The sequence below is a fragment of the Heterodontus francisci genome, chromosome 34 (genome assembly GCF_036365525.1).
Source record: "Heterodontus francisci isolate sHetFra1 chromosome 34, sHetFra1.hap1, whole genome shotgun sequence".
In the NCBI taxonomy this organism is placed as follows: Eukaryota; Metazoa; Chordata; class Chondrichthyes; order Heterodontiformes; family Heterodontidae; genus Heterodontus; species Heterodontus francisci.
Window position 1 is genome coordinate 40882830 of NC_090404.1, and position 12457 is coordinate 40895286.

A 12457-nucleotide genomic window follows, 5' to 3' on the forward strand; every position below is an offset into this window, starting at 1 on the left:
AAAAGAATCAATTTGGCTGGAACGAAGGAACAAAAAAGATGCATTTACATTGCTCAGTGTTGTCCACAGGCCACCAGCGAGTGGGAAGAACGTGGAGGAGAAAAAATGCAAGGGAATTACAGAGAGGTGCAAAAATTATCGGTAGTTCCAATGGGGGACTTTAATTATTCAAACATATAGTGGGATAGTAGTAGTGTAAAGGGCAGTGAGGGGCCAGTGTTCCGAGAGTTGTTCAGGAAAATTATCCACAACAGTATGTTGCTAGTCCAATGAGAAAGGAGGCACTCCTGGACCTGGTTCTTGAGAATGAGGTGGGCCAGGTCGATCAATTATCAGGAGGGGAGCATGTCGGGGAGATTGATCATTGTATCATAAGATTTAGGCTGACCATAGAAAAGGATAAAGAACAATCCAGAGTAAGAGTAATTAACTGGGGGAAAGACAACTTCAATGGGGTAAGAATGGAGCTGGCTGAATAAATGAGATTCAAAAGTTGCCAGGAAACCTGATAGCTGAACAATGGGTTACCTTCAAAAAAGAGAGAGTTCGGGCACAGTCAACATATGTTCCCTCGAAGTGGAAACGTAGGGCAAGTAAATCCAGAGCTCCCTGGATTATAAAAGAGGTAGAGATTATGATAAAGAAAAAGGGTGCTGTTTTCCTTGAAGAGAAGGCTGAGAGGTGATTTGATCGAGGTATTCAAAATCACGAGAGGTCTGGACAGAGAATCATACCTTAGAGACAATGTCCCAGACACTGCCATCACCATCCCCAGGTGTCCCACGAGCAGGACAGACCCAGCAGAGGTGACGGCACAGTGTATACAGTCAGGAGGGAGTTGCCCGAGACGTCCTCAGCATGAGCTCCGGACCCCATGATGTGTCATGGCATCAGGTCAAAGAGAGTAGATGGAGAGAAACTGTTCCCACTGGTGAAAGGATGGAGGACGCGAGGGAACAGATTTAAAGTAATTGGGAAAAGAAACAAAAATAACATGAGGAAAAACTTTTCCACCCAGCGAGTGGTTAATGTGTGGAATGCACTGTCTGAGAGTGTGGTGGAGGCAGGTTTAATTGAAACATTTCAAAGGGAATGAGACAGTTTTATGAAAAGGAACTAATGGAGCTGCGGGCTGACAGGTCCCGGATGCTGATGGATTCATCCTCGGGCTTTCAAAGAGAAGCAAATGAGGGAGGAACTGCGCAGAATCTGTCCTCCTGTCCCGCCCCCTTTTCCTATTGGTCCGGAGTTGCAGTCAATCAACTGGATATTGTGAGCTCAGAGGTTAAGTCCCGGGTGCGCAGGCGCATTGCGGATCACTGTTCGAAGGCGCCGGAGAGACGCTTGTGAGTCGCTTCTGCAGTCGGTAAGTGGCGGCTGGTGGGCGGGGAGGCTTCAGAAACACCCGGTGTCGGCCTCAACACCCCCAATAACAAACTCCCGGTCCTGTGTTTGCACCGAGCGGGCGGCAGCTGCGGGAAACTGAGCTCAGTTATAAAGGGGCCTGGGGGAGGGGAGGGTGGGAGGAACCATTTGGGACACAGCACAGGGCAGGAGGTCCCCCCTCCCCAACTCCCTGGTTCCACAAAGACTCCCCTTGGACTGGGCCACACCTGGGCAGGGCTGGCTCAAGGTGCAGGAAGCTGATAGGCTGAGCTGTGGACTGGGAGGAGTGGGGGGTTTCTCTCTTTCCCTTCTGACAACCTGGAAATTTTCAGGATGTTAGAACTGATAGTATAGATCAGGAGTGTCCAGTCTTTTTGCATGAGGGGCTACATTCAAAATGTTGTCCTGCATAGGGGGCCGGAGGTGAGCAACGTTCAGAAAGGTAAAGGTGTTAGAAATTTATTTGACTGTTCATCAAAATAACAAAAATGTGCATTTTTGTGAATAAGATTTAAATGAGGAAACTAATGTATTAACTTACTTTCCCAACATTACGTTGAACACTGATTTAGTGAGTAACCTGGCATGGTTTTTGCTTGCAGTCGTAGACATTGTCTACCTGCACACTTGATGTAGCGATGCAGAGAATTCCATATAGATTCCATTTGTGAGGAGAGATGTTGATCTCACACTCTCCCTGTCTCCTGCTCTCTCTATTTATTTTATTTAGAGATACAGCACTGAAACAGGCCCTTTGGCCCACCGAGTCTGTGCCGACCAACAACCACCCATTTATACTAACCCTGTAGTAACCCCATATTCCCTACCACCTACCTACACGAGGGGCAATTTACAATGGCCAACTTACCTATCAACCTGCAAATCTTTGGCTGTGGGAGGAAACCGGAGCACCCAGCGAAACGCCACGCGGTCACAGGGAGAACTTGCAAACTGCGCACAGGCAGTACCCAGAATCGCTCTCTCCCCCGCTCTCTCGCTCTCTCCCCCGCTCTCTCGCTCTCTCCCCCGCTCTCTCGCTCTCTCCCCCGCTCTCTCGCTCTCTCCCCCGCTCTCTCGCTCTCTCCCCCGCTCTCTCGCTCTCTCCCCCGCTCTCTCACACTCCCCCCGCCCCCTCCCCCGCCCTCTCCCCCGCTCTCTCTGTCTCTCTGCCTGCCTCTGTCGGCCTCTGTGTCTCTGCTCCGCTCCCGGTCATCCCGGCAGCCTGCTCCCGGGGCCCGGTCACCACGGCAGCCTGCTCACGGGGCCCGGTCACCACGGCAGCCTGCTCCCGGGGCCCGGTCACCTCGGCGCCCTGCTCCTGGGGCCCGGTCACCATGGCAGCCTGCTCCCGGGGCACGGTTACCACTGCATCTTGCTGCTGGGCCTGCACCTCATCAGACGGTGATGATGAGCCTGAGGCCCAGGCCGAGTCTGTACGCAGGCAGAGCCAGTGCTTGGCCTGGGTCCTGAGCTCACGGCCGGGAAGGCTGCACTGGATATGGAGTTTGGGCGGGAAGCGCCGGCAGAGAAGCAGCTCAGCCCGGGCGCCGCCATCTTAGTAAAGGAGCCAAAATATCAGGTACTGAAGCTTGTCTGTCATCTTGGTAAAGGAGGACATGTGCAGTGAGGCGTCTCCGCCATGTTGGTAAAGGAGCTGTAATCATTGTCAGTCACTGAATGTTTTGGCAGGTCCGATGGATACCATTGGCAGGCTGGATTCTGGCCCATGGGCTGGATGTTCTGGAGTGTCGAACTCGGAGATGTAGATTAGATTAGATTAGATTAGAGATACAGCACTGAAACAGGCCCTTCGGTCCACCGAGTCTGTGCCGACCATCAACCACCCATTTATACTAATCCTACACGAATCCCATATTCCTACCAAACATCCCCACCTGTCCCTATATTCCCCTACCACCTACCTATACTAGTGACAATTTATAATGGCCAATTTACCTATCAAACTGCAAGTCTTTTGGCTTGTGGGAGGAAACCGGAGCACCCGGAGGAAACCCACGCGGTCACAGGGAGAACTTGCAAACTCCACACAGGCAGTACCTGGAATCGAACCCGGGTCCCTGGAGCTGTGAGGCTGCGGTGCTAACCACTGCGCCACTGTGCCGCCCGTAGAGTAAAGGTTAGAGCCAGACCTTTCAGGAGTGAAGTTAGGAAACATTTCTACACACAAAAGGTGGTACAAATTTGAAACTCTTCCACAAACAGCAGTTGATGCGAGATCAATGTTCATGTTAAATCTGACATTGATAGATCTTTGTTAACCAAAGGTATTAATGGAAATGGGACAAAGTCGGGTATATAGAGTTAGATCACAGATCAGCCATGATCTCATTGCCTGGTGGAACAGGCTCGAGGGTCTAAATGGCCAACTCCTAGAATCATAGAAACTTACAGCACAGAAGGAGGCCATTCAACCCTTTGTGCTTGTGCTGGTCCTTTGAAAGAGCAGTTGTGTTTTGTCCCACACACCCACTTGGTGTTTGTAAGCCTGTCAGTCCCTCATTCTCAAATACCTGTCAACTCCCTTTTAAAATGACTGATAGAATCAGGTTCAACCACCTTTTTCAGGTGGAGCGTTCCAGATCCCGACAACTCTCTGTTACAGAAACTGCGGAACTCAATGTTGAGTCCGGAAGGTTGTCAAGTCCTGTTCCTCGAGCTCCCATTGGAACAGGGCAGGAGGCCGAGGACAGAGAGATCAGAGTGGGAGTGGGACGGAGAATTAAAATGGGAAGTGACTGGAAACTCAGGAACATGCTTGCAGACTGAATGGAGATGGTTCTCAAAGTGATCACCCTATCTGTGTTTGCTCTTCCCAATGTAGAACAGATCTCATTGTGAGCAGTGAATATAATATACAAAATTGCCAAAAGTACAAGTAAATCACTGTTTGGTTTCATCCCACAAAACCCTGCGAATAGCCCAAAGGGATTTGAAGAGTAAAAGTTACAAAGTTACAAAGACGAGAGTGGTCCTAAAGGAAGAGTGCTAAATTGGGGGAAGGCCAACTATACCAAAATTCGGCAGGAGCTGGGGAATGTAGATTGGGAGCAGCTGTTTGAAGGTAAATCCACTTTTGATATGTGGGAGGCTTTTAAAGAGAGGTTGATTAGCGTGCAGGAGAGACATGTTCCTGTGAAAATGAGGGGTCGAAATGGCAAGATTAGGGAACCATGGATGATAGGTGAAATTGTGAGACTAGCTAAGAGGAAAAAGGAAGCACACATAAGGTCTAGACGGCTGAAGAAAGATGAAGCTTTGAAAGAATATCGGGATTGTAGGCGCAATCTGAAATGAGGAATTGAGAGGGCTAAAAGGGGTCATGAAATATCTTTAGCAAACAGGGTAAAGGAAAATCCCAAAGCCTTTTATTCATATATAAGGAGCAAGAGGGTAACTAGAGAAAGGATTGGCCCACTCAAGGACAAAGGAGGAAAGTTATGCGTGGAGTCAGAGAAAATGGGTGAGATTCTAAACGAGTACTTTGCATCGGTATTCACCGAGGAGAGGGACATGACGGATGTTGAGGTTAGGGACAGATGTTTGATTACTCTAGGTCAAGTCGGCATAAGGAGGGAGGAAGTGTTGGGTATTCTAAAAGGCATTAAGGTGTCCAAGTCCCCAGGTCCGGATGGGATCTATCCCAGGTTACTGTGGGAAGCGAGAGAGGAAATAGTTGGGGCCTTAACAGATATATTTGCAACATCCTTAAACACGGGTGAGGTCCCGGAGGACTGGAGAATTGCTAATGTTGTCCCCTTGTTTAAGAAGGGTAGCAGGGAAAATCCAGGTAATTATCGACTGGTGAGCTTGACGTCAGTGGTAGGGAAGCTGCTGGAGAAGATACTGAGGGATTTGTGGTTTTGTGCAGGGAAGGTCATGTCTTACCAACTTAATAGAATTCTTTGAGGAAGTGACAAAGTTGATTGATGAGGGAAGGGCTGTAGATGTCATATACATGGACTTCAGTAAGGCGTTTGATAAGGTTCCCCATGGTAGGCTGATGGAGAAAGTGAAGGCGCATGGGGTCCAAGGTGTACTAGCTAGATGGATAAAGAACTGGCTGGGCAACAGGAGACAGAGAGTAGCAGTGAAAGGGAGTTCCTAAAAATGGAGACGTGTGACCAGTGGTGTTCCACAGGGATCCGTGCTGGGACCACTGTTGTTTGTGATATACATAAATGATTTGGAGGAAAGTATAGGTGGTCTGATTAGCAAGTTTGCAGACGACACTAAGATTGGTGGAGCAGCAGATACTGAAGGGGACTGTCAGAGAATACAGCAGAATATAGATAGACTGGAGAGTTGGGCAGAGAAATGGCAGATGGAGTTCAATCAGGGCAAATGCGAGGTGTTGCATTTTGGAAGATCCAATTCAAGAGTGAACTACACAGTGAATGGAAAAGTCCTGGGGAAAATTGATGTACAGAGAGATTTGGGTGTTCAGGTCCATTGTTCCCTGAAGGTGGCAACGCATGTCAATAGAGTGGTCAAGAAGGCAGACGGCATGCTTTCCTTCATCGGACGGGGTATTGGGTACAAGAGTTGGCAGGTCATGTTACAGTTGTATAGGACTTTGGTTCGGCCACATTTGGAATACTGCGTGCAGTTCTGGTCGCCACATTACCAAAAGGATGTGGATGCTTTGGAGAGGGTGCAGAGGAGGTTCACCAGGATGTTGCCTGGCATGGAGGGTGCTAGCTATGAAGAGAGGTTGAGTAGATGAGGATTATTTTCATTAGAAAGACGGAGGTTGAGGGGGGACCTGATTGAGGTGGACAAAATCATGAGAGGTATAGACAGGGTGGATAGCAAGAAGCTTTTTCCCAGACTGGGGGATTCTATTACAAGGGGACACGAGTTCAAAGTGAAAGGGGGGATATGCGTGGAAAGTTCTTTACGCAGAGGGTGGTGGGTGCCTGGAACGCATTACCAGCGGAGGTGGTAGATGCGGGCACGATAGCGTCTTTTAAGATGTATCTAGACAGATACATGAATGGGCTGGAAGTCAAGAGATACAGACCCTTAGAAAATAGGCGACAGGTTGAGATAGAGGATTTGGATCGGCGTAGGCTTGGAGGGCCGAAGGGCCTGTCCCTATGCTGTAATTTTCTTTGTTCTTTGTTCAAACCAATTGCTGGAATATTAAACTCCACCCCAGCTATAAAGAATATTAACACAGCAGATATAAACCCCACTGTCAGAATGAATATGGTTCAGTCCTGGATGTGATTAACAGCAGCAATAATTACAGAATGCAACAGCTACAGTCACTTGTGAACTCACTGGTGTCTCAGCATTTTGGATATCGATTAAATTCCTTCCAACAGATGGAGCAGGTGAACGGCCTCTCGTTATAATATTATAATATAATACTATCTTTAATATCATCTAATAAGATATTCTTTCTTACAGTTCAGTGGGATGTAAACAGTGACCCCAGCACCTTCAGGAGGGATGGTGTGAAAGCCCCTGTGTGCAGAGTGAGCATCAAATCAATGTGTGTAAATCCTCTCCTAATACCCTGTAAAAGGAGGTAATAAAAGTCATCACTGTCAGTACAGGATAGAAATTCAGAACAGACAATTCGAGATGCTATGGAACATTTTATTCCTCTCGTTTCCCCAAAGCTGTAAATCGCAGTCCCACACACTCTTCCTCCTCCCTGTGCTGAAATACAAACCCATGACACCATCTGCACCATTTCTTTCCTCCTCTGCCAGTTTTCTCCCTCCCTCTACTGTGGCTGGGTTCAGTTCTCCAGCCCCTGTGTGCAGAGTGAGCATAAAATTAATGAGTCAATGATTTTCTCTCCTGGTCACCGGGACCCTGAAGCCCCGCCCACTCTCTGTTCTGGTCCCACAAATTACCAGATTCATTCAGCTCAATTTCACAACTTGTCTTTGTGTTTTTGTGGGTTCTCTCACTCCCTTTTTCCTGTTGTAACTTCATGTTACAGGGTATTAGAAAGGGAGGATTTGCGGACAGGAAAATCAAACCACCTCAAGATGTGACAGTCACTCGATTCATCAGGATCTGAATATCATCGGCCTTTGATCATGGAAGCAAAAAGTGTGGAGAAACCGTACACGTGTTCTGTGTGTGGACGAGGCTTCAGCCGATCAGCTGGCCTGTCGGTACACAAGTGTAGTAACGCTGGGGAAAAGCTGTGGAAATGTGGGGACCGTGAGAAAGAATTAAATTACACGTCTGAGCTGGAAACTCATCGACACAGTCAAACTGAGGAGAGGCCGTTCATCTGCACTGAGTGTGGGAAGGGATTTACTCAGTCATCCTCCCTACTCGCACACCAACGAGTTCACACTGGGGAGAGGCCGTTCACCTGCACTGAGTGTGGGAAGGGATTCACTCAGTCATCCTCCCTACTCGTACACCAACGAGTTCACACTGGGGAGAGGCCATTCACCTGCACTGAGTGTGGGAAGGGATTCACTCAGTCATCCTCCCTACTTGCACACCAGCGAATTCACACTGGGGAGAGGCCATTCACCTGCACTGAGTGTGGGAAGGGATACATTAATTTATGCGCCCTACTCGCACACCAACGAGTTCACACTGGGGAGAGGCCATTCACCTGCACTTAGTGTGGGAAGGGATTCACTCAGTTATCCTCCCTACACGCACACCAACGAGTTCACACTGGGGAGAGGCCGTTCACCTGCTCTGAGTGTGGGAAGAGATTCTCTCAGTCATGGAACCTGTTGACACACCAGCGAATTCACACTGGGGAGAGGCCATTCACCTGCTCTCATTGTGGGAAGTGATTCACTCCTACATCCAAGCTGGTGAAACACAAGCGAGTTCACACTGGTGAGAGGCCATTCACCTGCTCTGAGTGTGGGAAGGGATTTGCTGATTCAACTACTCGGCTGATACACCAGCGAGTTCACACTGGGGAGCGGCCATTCACCTGCTCCGTATGTGGGAAGAGATTTACTCAGTCATCCCACCTGGTGTCGCACCAGTTCATTCACATTGGGGAGAGGTCATACATCTGCTCCGTGTGCAGGAAGGGATTCACTCGGCCATCCTATCTGCTGAGACACCAGCGAGTTCACAGATAATTACAGGGGTTGGATTCTGCTGTTGCTGCTGTTAATCATATCCAGACTGAACCATGTTCATTCTGACAGTTGGGGTTTATTTCTGATGTCAGTTGCTCCTCTTGGACTGAGCGTCTGGCCCACAGCGTCTCTCATTCATGTGTGAATAGACCATCGTGTCTTCAAACCTCATTTTCAATTTAAATCCACTCAGTAAATGTACTGAACAAAAGATGAACAATAAACAGATCACAGGCCAATCCTGTAACTCTATATTGACAGGAGAAAGTCTGTTCTTTAGCTCAAGAATGAGGCTGTTTAAGCTCTGTGTGTTTCTAAGCACTCGTAGACTGGAGCTGTTGGATAAACAGGCTGTTCACAACTGTTAACATGCCAGATAGTGAAGGAATTACTCTTCAAGTAAGCTCACCAATTTATAAGCTCAGACTCCGGTCCCTGCTGTAATTAATACTCAGCATCCATTAGTGTTGATTTACAGTCAATCACTGAATCGTCTGGTTAATCTTTGTTACTTGTTTTGTGAAATACTCTCCCTATTAGTGCTGAACTGCTGGATAACTCTGATTACATTTTAAATGTGTTTATACATATTTATAAAGTGTCTGTGTGTCCAGATTTAACTAAGTTGTGGTTTGTAACCAATAAATGATGTTTCGGTCATGACTTGTCATCTGGTATCTTGGTGATTTGTCGAGAAAGATTTAATTCACTCACTCAGCAGCTCGAGAGGAACCAGACTGAGGTTTAATGAACATAAGAAATAGCAGCTGGAGGAGGCCATTCGGCCCTTCGAACCTGCTCTGCCATTCACCCAGATCATGGCTGATCTTCTCAACTCCACCTTCCTGCACTATCCCCATATCCCTTAATTCCCTCAGTACCCAAAAATCTATCGATCTCTGTCTTAAATATACTCAATGACTGAGCATCCACTGCTCCCTGGGGAAGACAATTCCAAAGATTCACAACCCTTTCAATGAAGAAATTTCTCCTCATTTCAGTCCTAAATGGCTGATCCCTTATCCTGAGACAGTGACCCGGTGTTCTAGATTGCCCAGACAGGGGAAATATTTTCTCAGCATCGACCCTGCCAAGTCCCTTAAGGATTGATGTTTCAGTCAGATCACATCTCCTTCTAAACCCCAGGGAATATGGGCCTAATCTACGCAATCTCTCCTCATAGGAGGAGATGGAGCAGAGTGGGGGTGCTGTACACTAGTGGTTCTGTTACTGAACTAGTAATCCAGAGGCCTGGACTAATGATGCTGAGACATGAATTCAAATCCCACCACTGCAATTAAAAAGCGAGGATCAATATTGGTGACCATGAAACTACGGATTGTCCTAAAAATCCACCTAAAAATCCAAAATTCAGGGAAGGAAATCTGCTGTCCTTACCCGATCTGGTCTGACTCCAGACCCACAGAAATGTGGTTGACTCTGAACTACACGATGAAATGGCTGAGCGAGACACTCAGTTATATTCAAGGAAGTAGCTCACCACCACCTTCTCAGGGGCAATTAGGGATAGGCAATAAATGCTGGCCATTTCAGTGACACCCACAGACCATGAATAAATACAACAATCCCAGGAACCAGACTAGTGAACCTTCATTGCATTCCCTCAATGGTGGTATGTCATTCCTTAGCAAGGAGACCAAAATTGCACACACTGCTCCAGGTGGGGCCTCACCAATGTCCTGTATAATTGTAGTAAGACTTCTTTACTCTTCTACCCCAATCCCTTTGTAACGAAAGCTAACATACTATTTGCTTTCCTAATTACTCGCTTTCCCTCGATGTTAGCTTCCTGTGATTCATATACAAGGACACTGTTACATGTGCTTTGCTTTTAACAAAGGGAAAAACTTGGAGTTCTGTGTTTTGCAAGACTGAGAAAATTGAATGCTGAACTGAGTGGGGCACAGTCTCCAAGGCAACTTGTTTCCAAGCAACAACAGCAAGGAAAATGATAGGTCACGTGACATTGTTAAGAGTTCAATTTCACTTTGCTTTGTGAAAGATCAGTGCTGGGCAGGCAGGAGGCAGAACAAACTGGCTGGGACTTGTGTTTTTTGGCAGACTCGAAAAAGACCTCTCCCTGAAAAGAAGGCATCTCTTGGAGAACAAAATTCCACATTTGAGTTGTGTCTGTGTTCTGCCTGGAGAGGAAAAGACCCAGAGAAAGCGGAGTTGCTGCTGTCTGTGGAGAAAGGCTCCTTTGCTGAGAGGAAGCCCTGCATTGTTAAAGGTAGCAAATTCCTATTGCTTCTGAAAAATCTCTGCCTCAAGAGTGATTCCTGTTACTCGTGCTTTTTGGGAGATCCTGAAATCTCAAGAAAGCTACTATTGCTGGACTGCTACTTTAAAATTTAAGTAGACCTGTTGCTGCACCTTTTGCTGAAAGATCTGTGTGACGCCTACTGGAGACGAATTGCCTTGACCGTCTCCTCATCACAGACTGCTCAACAAACTTGCCTGGAGAGACTTTGAGTGGCTTCTGACTTTTCAACTCTGGGCCACCTCACCAATTTCGAAATATCCTACCAGACCACCAACAATTTTATTATTCCGAAGAAACAGTTGAACACCAAAAACTATTTCTCCCCAGTTAACTGATTTTTGAATATATATGTGTGTGCATGAGGCTTGGGAAGAATAAGAAGTTTTTTATATATATATATGCATTGATTCATCCCATTATTGTTTAAGATTTAGTTTATTAATAAATAGTTAATTTTGTTGTTTGAAGAAATCTGGTTTTGTGTGCTTTATTCTGGGGGATAAATAAAGTGTTTAATTTGGCTAATTTCTAGTAGATGGGAAACTTTACTAATACGCTGTGACCTGTGAAGCAGTGGGACTGAATTAACAGTGCATTACTCCCACCTTGGTCGTAACAACACCCAGGTCCCTCTGAATGCAAACATTTCTCAGTTTCTCAACATACATTTTAAAAATTGTTTTTTTTTAACATTTTTCTTATCAAAGTGGATAACTTCACATTTCACTGTATTGTAATCCATTTACCATGTTCTTACCCACTCACCCACCCAACCTGTCTGTATCTCTCTGAAGCCTCTTTCTGTCTTCCTCATTTCTTGCTTTCCCACCTAACTTTGTATCATCAGCAATCCTGCATACATTACACTCAATCCCTTCATCTGAGCCATTTCTATAGATTGTAAATAGCTGAAGCCCAAGTTACTTTCCCCTACGAGTTACAGCTTGCCAACTTGAAAATGACCCATTTATTCCTGCTGTCTGCTTTCTGTCCATTAACTAATCTCAATCCATGCTAATATATTAACTCAATCCCATGAGTCCTAACTGTGTAATAACCTCTGGTGTGGCACCTTATCAAATGCTTCTTGCTTCTTCAAAATCCAAATAAACTACTGCTTCCACCTTATTCACCTTACTAGTTACATCCTCAAGAAACTACAAGATTTGTTAAACGTGATTTCTCTTTCACAAGTCCATGTTGTCTCTGCTTAATCATATTATGATTTTCTCAGTGTCCTGTTACCATTTCCCCGAATAATACATTCTAACATTTTGCCGACAACTGATGTGAGGCTAATTGGTTGATAGTTCCCCATTTTCTCTCTTTCTGCTTTCTTGAATAGCAAGGTTATGTTTGCTACCTTTCAATCCTTGGGAACTGCAATAGAATCTATGGAATTCTGGAAGATCAAAACCAATGCATCCACTATTTCTGCAGCTACCTCTTTTAAAACCTGATGATGAAGGTTGTCAGATCCGGGGGATTTGTTGCCACTTAGTCCCTTTAATTTTTCCATTCCTATTTCTTTACTTATATTGATTTCTTTCAGTTCCTCATTCTCACGAGACACTTGGTTTCCTATTTCTGGAATGTTTTTGTGTTTTCCACCATGAAGACAGATACAAATCATTTGTTTAATGTCTCTGCCGTTTCCCTATTCCCCATTTTAATTTCAACTGTC

At 46.2% G+C, this 12457-nt stretch overlaps 1 pseudogene; it reads left to right on the forward strand.

The window, feature by feature from the left end:
• The first annotated feature begins 1283 nt into the window (after positions 1–1283).
• The window catches only part of LOC137349408 (zinc finger protein 585A-like), a 229568-nt pseudogene continuing 218394 nt past the window's right edge, over positions 1284–12457 (forward strand).